We start from the raw sequence: 12,787 nt of genomic DNA on the forward strand, positions 1-12,787 counted from the left end.
TTTCCCTATAACTTCATTGAGTATCCTCTAGTCTTTGTAATTTTTGATGGAGTGAAAAATCGATCCACTTTTACCCGCTTATTCCACTCAGGATTCTGTAGACTTCAATCATATCTCCCCTCATCCGTCTCTTTTCCAAGCAGAAAAGCCCTAACCGTTTTAGTCTTTTTTTTCATTTGAAAAGAGTTCCATTCCCTTTACTATGTTGGTCGCTCTTCTTTGGACCTTTTCTAGTGCCACTATATCATTCCTGTACCTATTTTAAAAAAGGTTCTACATTTGGCAGTCTTCTGTAAAATACTATAGGAATTCTGCGCATCCCTGACTTACCTGTGTACTTTCCTTTTCCACATCCTATTTATGATATGCCTTCAACCTATAACTGCAGTGAATTTAGAAAAATAGGAATCTGCCACAGTAAAATGTTTTTAAATATCAATCTCTAAGGGCCCCTTTTATCAAACCATGGTAGATCTTTTTACTGCAGGCCGGTGAGCATTTATCGTGCCGGGCCGGCCCATGGTAAAACGCTCTACCGCATTTTGACAAAAGGAGCTCTAAATGACCTATGCTTCTCAAATCTTCATGAAAGCAATTATATTCAAAAAAGAAGTATCTTTGCAAAAGTCAAGCTCTATAAAGGTCCAAATTACACTATGAATTTTCCACTAGGCCTCATATCCTGCAAGATTATCCTTTCCATTGATTTTCTATGCCCTCATTCTGTCTCCCCAGAGTAATAATCACCTTAATGAGTTCAACATTTCATTCTTAGTAAAGTCTATTGAATCAACAGGGGATATAATTGTTTTAAATTATTCACTTTCATTTTTAGAATTCCATTATTTGATTTGAAGTTTCAATTTCTCTGCATTTTATCACATCATATTATCTGTTTTGTTTAATATAGTTGTTAGAGGTAATCTGCCACTTTGCTAGAAGAATGGAAAAATAGCTTTTACTAAGCCATGGTCAAATGAATATAAGCCGGGGTAGACGTTTCTACCATGGCTTTGTGCGATAAATGCTCCGACACTGCTCCAAGGCTCAGTGGAAACTTCTACTGTGGCTTAGTAAAAGGGGAGAGGGGTGTGTAATTTTTCAAATGGACTCTAGGATTGATCTAGGACAGTGTTCTTCAACCACCGGTCCATGGACCGGTGCCGGACCACAGAAATTTCCTGCCAGTCCACAGGGCCAGCATGTGCATCAGGCCCAAAACAGTGTTCTTCAACCGCCGGTCCACGGTACGATTGATGCGGCGTTATCTTCGAGCCAGCTCCCTCTTCCTAACTGATTCAGTGCACAAAGCCACGGGCAGTGGCTCCTACGGGCATCCTGCGCCTGAACCGGAAGCCTTCTCTCTGACGTTGCAACGTCAGAGGGAAGGCTTCCAGATGAGGCACGGGACGTGCAAGGTGCAATTAGTACTATTATGGGGATGGGGTCTGGGGTGGAGATTGGGTAGAGATGGGCGGGGTCTGGCCCACGACTTAGCCCCGTGTTCTTCAACCGCCGGTCCAAGGACCGATGCCGGTCCACAGATTAATTCTTTAATTTCTGCCAGGTGTAAAAAGGTTGAAAAACACTGATCTAGGAAACTACAGACCAGTGAGTCTCACACTGGTGCTAGGTAAAATAGTTGAAAGGGGAAAATTCAATAAATAGCCCTTTATAGAATCATGCTTAATGCCAATTCCCACCCCCTAATATTAGGCACCAGATTTATGCCTATTGACACTGTGTGTAAATGCAAGCACCCAGGTTGGGAGAACTGAACCAGTATTCTATAACAACATGTGCAATTTTTCACAATGCCCGTGACACACTCATGACCACCCTTATGGGTTATGAGCTATGGGAATTGGGCGCTCAGCATTATAGAATAGCACGTAGTCAGATGCATGTACAAAACCTAATTTTTCCTGACAAACAGCAATAATTGGCTCTGGAATGTTGCTACTCTTTGGGATTCTGGAATCTTTTGTTACTCTTTAGGATTCTGGAATGTTGCTACTCCATTGTAATATCACTGATGAGGTTGGCTCTGAGGCACTGTGGAATGAGGCATTATAAGAACATAAGAACCGCCATCTCCAGATCAGACCTTTGGTCCATCAAGTCCGGCGATAGTTGATGGGTCGCTAAGTAATTAAGATGCATATGCATCCTGGCAGAACCAGGGCAGGATTAATTCATCGAGGGCCGCTAGGTACACAAGTACACTGGGCCCCCCTGCCCTGCCCCACCCCACCATGCACCCAGGCAGAAACAGGAAGCTTTGGGCAAGCAGCACCGCTTGCACAGTTACAGTTCCCGTTACCTTTCGTACCCACGTTGCTTGCTTGTCTTACTTTCCATCAATGGGGGGGGGCGTGTTGCCGATCGGGGTGGAGCCCACGTTGCTGATCGGGGGGGGGGCCTGCATTTCTGATCGCTGCTGGAGGGGCCCATCGCCGTTTGGAAAAAACAATGTTGATGCCCTCCTTCATCGGGCACCCCCCCTGACCATTTTGGGCCCTAGGCACGTGCCTACTTGGCCTGTTGGTTAATCCTGCCCTGGTTGCTACTCCTTGGGTTTTGGCCAGGTACTAGTGACCTGGATTCGCCACCCGTGAGAACGGGCTACTGGGCTTCATGGACCATTGGTCTGACCCAGTAAGGCTATTCTTATGTTATGTTTGAAGTTTATTAAGTAATTGCTGTTTTAATGTGTTTGTTATAAATTATGTATGTTTGTTGGAATCCTCCTAGAAATGTTGATAGAGCAGAATATAAATTTTTTAATATAAATAAATAAATAAAATTTCCACTGACTGAATATTTTGGAGAAATTATAAATGCACAAGCTAAGAAATAAAAAGGACAGACCTTTTCAGTGCTTCTCTAGAATTGGGAGAGTGGTATCAGAGGACTGGAGAAAGGCGGATTATATCACTGTCCGTAAAAGTGGAAGTAATGAATATGTAGGGAAGTACAGTCCAGTATGTCTGACTTCTTTGGTAAATAAATCAATGGAAACACTTTTAAAACAGAAATTAGTGAAGTTTCTGGAATCCAATGGATTATAGGACCCAAGACAACCTGGATCCAATAGAGGCAGGCTTGTCAGACAAATCGGATCAATTTCTTTGACTGAAATTGGATAGAAGGAGAGCGCTAGATGTGGTGGATTTAGATTTTAGCAAAGCCTTTGACACTGTTGCACACACGTGTCTAATAAATAAACTGAGGGCTCCTTGATTAAGCTGCAATAGCGTTTTTAGCGCGCGCTTAAACCCGTGCTAAGCGGCTAGAACTAACACCAGCTCAATGCTGGCATTAGCGTTTAGGACGCTAAAACTGCTATCACCGCTTATTAAAAGGAGCCCTGAGTGTCCTCTGTATGGGCCTCAAAGTGATGGACTTGGCCAGGAACTGGTTGAGGGAAGTTGACAGAGGGTGGTGGCCATTGGAGATTGCTCTGAGGAAAGGGATGTTGCTAGTGGTGTGCCTCAAGGTTCAGGTCTTGAGCCTGTTCTTTTTTAACATTTTTGCTAGTGGTATTGCTGAAGCATCAGGTTAAAAGGGAGGGCTGTCTGGTAAGATTTGTCTCTTTATGGATGATACCAAAATCTGCAAGGCTAGACACATTCGATGGTGTGGATAATATGAGGAAGGACCTAGCAAAGTTTAAAGAATGATATGGGATTTGACAGCTAAGATTTAAAGCTAAGAAATGCAAGGGCTGCAAAACCCCAAGGGGTGAACGTTTTATGCATGAAAGAGGAGAGGGACTTGGGTGTGATCGTATGTGATGATCTTAAGGTGGCCAAACAAGTTTAAAAGGTGATGGCTAAAGCTAGAAGGATGCTTAAGTGCATAGGATAAAGATAAAGGAGACATTGATTCCCCTGTATAAAACTCTGATGAGACCTCAATTAGAATATTGTGTACTATTCTGGAGACCGTACTTTCAAAAAGATATAAACAAGATGGGGTCAGTCCAGAGGAAGGTTGCTACAGTGGTCCGTGGTCTTCGTCATAAAGCGTATGGGGACAGACTTTAAGATCTCAATATGTATACTTTAGAGAAAAGCATGAGAAGGAAGATATGATAAAGATGTTTAAATACTTACATGGCATAAATGCACATGAAGTGAGTGTTTTAATTGAAAGGAAACTCTGGAATGAAGGTTTCAAGTTTCAAGTTCAAGTTTATTAGATGGCTTGATTAACCGCTTTAGACAAAGTTTCTAAGCGGTGAACATTTAAAAAGCTACATAGCTAAGGTAACAAAACAGTCCATACAATTAATAAATAAACTTATTATACTAAAAATTAACATTGTTTAACACAAGGTAAGGAGGGATGAAATACAATTTGTAAAGTAAAGAGGAGACATCAAAGGGAAATACAAAAGGGTAATAAGACATTTAGGGGAATAAAATAAGCAAAGCAATAAAATAAAAGATTAACTTGCAAATGCATCTCTAAAAAGGAAAGTTTTTAATTCGTTTTTAAATTTTACAAACTCTTTCTCCTCCCGTAAAAACATGTTTGCGGTGCGGTGCGGTGCGGTGCCGTACAAGAGAAGATAAATTGTCTCCTTGTATTGATAATTTTTAGAGAAGGAATAGATAAAAGATTTTGTTCGCTAGATCTCAAGGTTCTCTTTGCAGAATAAGGGATAAGTAATCTAAATAAAAATGCTGGGGTCTTATTATATAAAGTTTTAAAAATAATTGTACATAATTTATGTGTAATTCGGTGCATAACAGGAAGCCAGTGAGCCTTTTTAAGGAGTGGTGTTACATGATCAAACTTTTTGGATTTCGTTATTAATTTAATTGATGCATTCTGAATGATTTGTAGTCGTTTTATTTCTTGTAAAGCAATTCCTTTAAATAGGGAATTACAAATATCGATTTTAGATATCACCAGAGAGTGAATAAGTATATTTAGTGCTTTAGGACAGAGAAATTTAGAAATTGAACGAATTTTCCGCAATCTGTAAAAGGTAGTTTTCACAATGCTACTGATATGATCGTGAAAGTTAAGTTTGTTATCAAAGATTACTCCTAGGTCAAAGAGGATAGATTCAGAGGTAATCTCAGAAAATGCTTTTTTCATGGAAAGGATGGTGAATGCTTGGAATGGCCTCTTGGTGGAGGTGGTGGAGAGAAAAAGTGTATCTGAATTCAAGAAAGCTTGGGACAAGTACAGTGGATCTCTAAGGGGGAGGAAGGGGTGGTAGATGGCATGGTTAGGCAGACTAGATAGGCCATATGGTCTTTGCCTTCATTTTCCCTAGGCATCATAGACGTGATGGAAAAAGATAATGAGTGTTTGGCAGCATCAGGAGGGAAGGGAGGAAGAGCAGAAGCAGTGGCGTACCTAGCATATGTGACACCCGGGGCCCATCATTTTTTGACACCCCCCTCCCAATCTATACGAAAAACATGATTTTTAGTAACAAGCCACATGTCACACATGAGTACCTAGGAAAAGGCAGCATCTTACATTCTGCAGTGAGCAGTACAACATCAATACACCCATTGTAAAACTAAACAAGCCAGACAAGTACAGATCAATCCTACACCGTCAATCCTATCAGAAAACCATGTCTTTCGAACACACAGAACACAGAAAACACCTTCACCTAGTATGGAATATGTCATCACAAACTAATCCCTCCCTCTTTTACAAAACTGTAGTGTGGATTTTAGTCACGGTGGTAACAGCTCTGATGCTCATAGAATTCTGAGCATCAGAGGGTAGAGCTGCTACCACCATAGCTGGCGCTAAAAAACGCTCCACAGTTTTGTAAAAGGGGGGATAAAATAGAAATACATAGACAAAGGTTAAATTAAACCAGTAGGAAGCTGGACTCTGCATACAGTGTACCACAGAAACAGTGACACATGTCTCCTAAAGCAATAAATAAATAGAAATTTTTTTTCTACCTTTGTCTTCTGTGGTTTCTGCTTTCCTCATCTTCTTGTAACTCTCTTCCTTCCATCCACTGTCTGCCGTCTATCTTCCCCTATATGGCATCATCTCTCCTTCTATGCCCCTTCCAGAAACTGCATGCCTCCCCCTTCCATCTCTCCTTTCACCCCATTGGTCTGGCATCTCTCTCCTCTCCTTCCCTCTCCCACACCTCTCCTCTGCAATTCCTTTCCCTTTTTTCCCTCATTTTCCTTTTCAATTTATTTTCTGCATGTCTAGATTACATTCTTACTACCCTCTCATCAATGTCCTTTTTTACTGTCTACCTAAAGCTTGCCACCTCTTTCCCTCACCCCTCCAGTGTTTCCCTAACTCAATCCTTTCCTCCCCATCATGTGCCCTTCTTTTATTTATCCTTCCATCATGTAACCTCTTTCTCCAACCCTTCCATCTGGTACCTTCTCTTCTCTCTGTCCACTTCCATCCAGCGTCTGCTCCCCTCTTTCTCTCCTCCCATTTCCTTCCTGCATTTGCTCCCTTTTCTCTCCTATCTGCACTTCCATCCAGCATAGGCTCCCCACTACCATCCAATGTCTGCCTTTCTCTCGCCATCCACCCCCCTTCAATCAGCATCTGTCCCCTTCAATCAGCATCTGTCCCCTCCAATATCCTTCCCCCTTATGTCTCTCCCCTTTCTCTGTACATCAATTCTATCAGCACCACTCTTCCATACCACCCTGTCCCCTTTATTTCCCTCCACCACTCTTCCATTCCAGAAATCCTGCTCCTTTCTCTCCCTTCATGCAGCAAGGTCCCACGATGACTGTAGCTGCCGGCTGCCAGTCCACCCCACTCCGACGTTCTTGCTCTGGAGTGGACTCAGCAGCCGCATGCTGGAAGGTCCCGCAATGACTCGTCTGCTGGCTCTGCTCCGGAAGAAGTAAGTTACTTCGGAGGGGGTGGACCCAGCAGACGCAGGTACTTGTGGCAAAGTCTCGCAATAACTGCGTCTGCCAGGTCCACCCCCTCCGACGTAACTTACTTCTTCCAGAGCAGAGCTGGCAGATGAGTCATCACGAGACCTTCCTGCATCTCAGCACAGCTGCTGACTCTGCTGCAGAGAAAGTAAGTCAGAGGTAAAGTGACCATTTATTTTTTTCATCAAAAGGGGACATCTATTAATTGACTGTGTATCCTTTCTTTCATTTCTTTCTTTCTGCACTCAGGCCCAACAAATGTCCCTTTCTATTCCCTCCCTCCTTCCTTCCCATGTCCTTAGTGCCTCCTTCCCATGTCCTTAGTGCCCCCAGTGCCTCCTTCTTGTGTCCTTAGTGCCCCCAGTGCCTCCGTCTTATGTCCTTAGAGGCCCCAGTGCCTCGTTCTCATGTCCTTAGTGCCTCCATCCTGTGTCCATAGTGCCTCCAATGCCTCCATTATGTGTCCATAGTGCCCCCAGTGCCTCCGCCCTGTGTCCATGGTGCCCCCAGCGCCTCCTTCCCATGTCCATGGTGCCCCCAGCGCCTCCTTCCCGTGTCCATGGTGCCCCCAGTGCCTCCGTCCTGTGTCCTTAGTGGCCCCAGTGCCTCGTTCTCATGTCCTTAGTGCCTTCTTCCCGTGTCCATAGTGCCCCCAGTGCCTCCTTCCTGTGTCCTTAGTGCCCCCAGTGCCTCCTTATGTCCCCCACTACCTTCCAGATTTTGTCCACCCCCAAAGCCAGCCTGCCTGCCTGCCTACCTATCTCCCTCTCTCCCTGCTGCGGAAAAAAAAAGCGCCTCTCTCCTTCCTTTCCCTGGTCCGCGCCACTGCAATCTTACCTCCCCCTGCCGACAAGAGGTCTTTCCAACGTCAATTCTGACATCGGAGAGGATGTTCCGGGCCAGCCAATCACTGCCTGGCTGGCCCAGAATGTCTTCTCCAATGTCAGAATTGACGTCGGAAAGACTTCTTGTCGGCGGTGGGAGATAAGATTGCAGCGGCGTGGGCAGGAGGACCCGGACCTGGCTGGCTGTGCACCCCCCCCAAGCCATGCACCCGGGGTGGACCTCCCCCCTCCTTGGTACGCCACTGAGCAGAAGGTAGATTTGGAATTATCAAGAATAAATAGGATGGAAAGATGGAAGGAAGGATGGGTATGGAAGAGTGGCATCAGAGAAAAACATGAGAGGTGATGAATAAATGCCTTAGAAGAAATAGGGCTGGAAATATCAGTAGGTAATGTTTAGAAGGCAGAAATGGGCCTGATAGCAGAAGATGAGGATGAAGGTGGAGTTGGTCATCAATGAGTAGGAGGCAGAATGGGACAACTGTGTACCTTTATTGATGGACTGGTATTGAGACAGCAGTTGAACTGGGCAATGGGGGTATTGAAACAAGACCTGGAAGATATTGGCAATGGAGGAAGAAGTTATCATAGGGAATGTGGTCAGGTGTTGAATTTGGAAGCAAAAAAGAGGCACTGGAAGGGAGAGAAATAATTGAGAAGTGCAAATTGTTTTCTATTAAAGATTGGTCAAACTGATTAGCAAGAGTGTGCATGACAAAGTGTATTGCTCCGTATAGTTTCCCATATTTGCAGAATTTTTAATTTCATTTTGTTTTTCTTAACTTTTCTTGTCAAGGTCTAAAATTAACATAAAATACCAAATGCACGAACATTCCTACTAATTTGATGAACCTTTTATCATTTAGTCCAAGGTTTGCTAACTTCCTTTAAAGAAGTTCGAATCAAATACGTGAGTACAACGTGTATTGTATCAAGGTGATTGAAGTATGAATGTTTCAAATGAATGAATGGTTAGCAGATCTGCATGCAGCCTTGATGCTATCCAATCATGTAACATTGAAGCAAAAAAAGTGTACAACTAATCTCTTTAAATGTACTTTGCAATTATTAAAACAATAACTGTTATTATCAATCATGAATTTATATAGTTCATCTATATATAAAGCATAATTTTCTAACAAGGTTTCTTAGCATGAATAGATTTTTTTTAAATATGCAGTATACTGTATATAGAGTACTATAAGAGTGGAAAATTATTGGAGCGATTTTCAAACTGTCTCCATTGAGAAAAAAAAATTATATACTGTTTTCTCCTGCATTTTCCACCAGTTCTCAAAGCAAAAGCATCTGCATGTGCACAAAAGACTACTATTTATCATTTCTATAGCACTGAAAGGCGTACGCAGAGCTGAACATTTAACATACAATTGATGGTCCCTGCTCAGAAGAGCTTACAATCTAATTTGAACAGGCAAGACAGGACATCTCAGGGTTGGGGAGATTCTGGTAGAGGAAATTTATTTATTTATTTTTTTAAAAACTTATTATCTGCTTATATCCTAAGCGGCTTACAAATAAACACTGGTCTTAGTTTACAGTACATTTTATATCACATTATTAAACCTACGTGTAATAAAATAGGGGGGGGGGGGAGAAACCCATCAATCAGCCTTATTTTCTTTCTTAACAAAATTGTAGCAATCGTTCTACATACAAACGATACAATGGGTTTAGGTATCTGACAGCAGTTAGTGGGAGTTAAAACTTGAAAGCAGTAGGGTGGGGGGATGGGAATATTTTATGATTTCTTATGCTTATGAATAATTATTGGGTATAAGGGAGAGGGGATATTTGATGCGAGTTGGAATTTGATGATATTTTAAGTGATGTTAAAGTATAAAATGATTGTATCTTATGTTACACTTATTGTGAGGTTTTTAAAATGAATAAAGATTTAAAAAAAAAAAAAGTGGGCTTTTAGCTTAGATTTGAATACTGCTAGAAACGGAGCATGACGTATTGATTCAGGCAACCTGTTCCAGGCATAGGGCGCGGCGAGAAAGAAGGGATGGAGTCTGGCGTTGGCAGTGGAGGAGGAACATACAGACTTACCTGATGAAAGGAGTTCAATGGGGAAGGGGGGGGAGAGCATCGGGGGATATTTGTGAAGTGAGATATTGGGGGGAGCTACAGAGTGAATATATTTGTAAGTCAGTAAGAGGACTTTGAACTGTATTTGTAAACGGATAGGGAGTCAACGAAGTGACTTGAGGAGAGGGGTAAAGTGAGTCATGGAGGCGGTGTTGGACTGGATTATGTAAACGGCACCTACATCTGCTGGCGCCTAGACAAAGGGCACCAGACACATGTCAATCGCGCTTAGGCACTGTTTACAGAATCGTGCCTAGTGGCACCCGATGTAAAAACTTAGGCGCCGGAAATGTAGCACAGGGTATTAAAGGTCTACATTTCAGGTGCCTTAAGTTTTTGGAGAGTTGCGCCCATGTCACATTCCACCCTAAAAATGCTCACTTAGGCATTAGGCATTGCTAAGCGCCATTTGAGAGGTGCCTACCTTTTATAGAATTAGGTAGGTGCCTTTCTCCCAATTATTTGTTTTTCTGAATTTTGATGCTATTAAGGGGATTTTGCCAATTAACGCCCCCCTTTTGCAAAACCGTAGCACGGTTTTTAGTGCCGGCCGTGGCGGTAACTGCTCCGACGCTCATAAAATTGCAATGAGCGTCGGAGCTGTTACTGCCAGGGCCAGCACTAAAAAACACTCTATGGCTTTGTAAAAGGGGGGGGGGGGGGCAAGATAGGCGCCCTTTAGAAAATCTGATCCAAAGAGTGCATGATTATTTGCACCTGGTTTTCCTGTGGATAGAATTTTGCTGGAAAGTAAGACACAAGGGGGTAATTTAATAAAAGGATGCTAATGCAAAATATCTAAAAAGGTGTTTATTTTATGTTGGCTAAACCAAATCACAAAAATTTCTAATACATTCTCCCTGCTGTCAGGGTCACCTTAATTTGCATAGCCACTTCTAAGGGGGAAGTGACATCAGAGGGGGTGGAGCAAAGAAAGCAGCTGCCAGGAAGTACTGATGGTGAGGCCAGAGTTGGCTTAAAGAGGCCCAGGGAAGAAAGGTGTGATCGCCAGAATGCTTCGACTACATGCCTCTAGCTACTCTGTTTTGGATGACATAAGCCAACCATTTTCCTACTACTGAACACTTGGAAGCCTGTTTGAGGTTTGGTTGGGGCCAGACCTTGCAACCCCAGAAAGAAAGATTTTAAATAATGTTTGGGGCATGGCAGCCAGAAGCCTGCCTCCAGACATCTCCCTCTGCATTAAGAGACTGTCTCCTTTTCTTTCTTGGCCTGATCCTGTGCAGTAACGAGCCTCAGGGGTTTTGAAGTAATAAGGTGTTTTTGTGTTATTCTTGCAACAGTGTCTGGTGTAGGAATGCCACAAAAGAAACACACATGCAATCTTAGAATCGGGAGGAGGCACTAGTAAGTACTAGCTCCGAGTCCCTATTTATTATGCTTCTAGGCTAATGACATCATAGTAACTCCCTCGTTTACACATCTCATGATTGGTGGGTAGAAAGGTACATGGTTTTACATTGGGGGATACAAAGATAGGTACATGCTTTTTACCTTGTGATTACCTCGTGCTTTTACCTCGTGATCATCCTCCAACTCAGCACTTAGACAAGGGCCTGATTAACATGTGGACAGGGCCTGAGTCTTTGACATATGCAATGCCTGTGCAATGCCTGTCAGCTGATGTCCTTACCAAATAAGGACAGCTCAAATAAGATAAGCATGTGACAGTCCAAAGGTTATAATGCATGCTCCTTAGCCTTAAGCTGTAGGCAAAGTCTGATGCCCATATAAGGGATGCTTAAACATGATAAGAGAAAAAGGGTAAATGTATGTCAGGTTAATATGTGACAAAAGTCTTGTGACAAGATGCTAGTATTTTTCCTTTACTTAGAATGGCTGCATGGCAAGAAGGGAAAGGAAATGAGAAACAGGGCCTCAGATCCACACACAGGCCTAAATCCGCACACAGGGCCTAAGTCGGTGTGCCAACCTGGCCTGCATTCAGAACTGCCTGTGTGCGGACCCCGCAAGTGTTCTGATGCCCTGGATCAGAACTTATCAGATCTCCATCCCTACAGTCTGGCTGTGTATTCATGAGGCTCACCCAGCCCTCACTCACAGTATCACAGGGAGCATAAGGGAAACTTTGCAAAACCCATGCAACTACACAAGTCCTTGATTTACTGGGCAGCTAACTGTCCAATCATAAGGACCCTCTAAAGCAGTGTTCTTCAACCTTTTTATACCTATGGACCAGCAGAAATAAAAGAATTATTTTGCGGACCGGCGGTTGAAGAACACTGGGCTAAGTTGTGGTCCAGAACCCACCCATCTCTACCCAATCTCCACCCCAGACCCCGCCTCCATAATAGTACTAATTGTGAACTATTTTTTCCATTCATTTTTCATAGATACACACAATATAATCTTATTAACAACACATAATGGTTAACCACAAAATTAAACTACACAAAGCACACTGGCAGCAGATGTAAATTCTCAAAATTGACATAATTCAATCACTAAATTCTAAAATAAAATCATTCCCCCCTACCTTTGTTGTCTTCCTCCCTCCATGCTATACCTTACCTTCTGGCCTGCTCCCGCCTGGCCATTTCATGCCGCCCCCGGTGTTATCTTCAGGCCGGCTTCCTCTTCCGCACTGTGGGCAGCAGATCCTTGCGCATCCCGCACCTCATCTGGAAGCCAAGGCTTCCGGTCCAGGCACGGGACGCGCATAGAAGCCACTGCCCGTGACTTTGAGCACTGAATCAGTGAGGAAGAGGGAGCTGGCTCAAAGATAACGCCCCATCGATCATTGTTTTGGCCTGATGCACGTGCCGGTCCTGGACCGGCAGGAAATTTCTGTGGACCGGCACTGATCTACGAACCGGTGGTTGAAGAACACTGCTCTAAAGTGCACTGTAGCTGAAAACAACTGAGAAAAGAACAAGATAA

Source organism: Geotrypetes seraphini, chromosome 1 (genome assembly GCF_902459505.1).
Source record: "Geotrypetes seraphini chromosome 1, aGeoSer1.1, whole genome shotgun sequence".
NCBI lineage: Eukaryota > Metazoa > Chordata > Amphibia > Gymnophiona > Dermophiidae > Geotrypetes > Geotrypetes seraphini.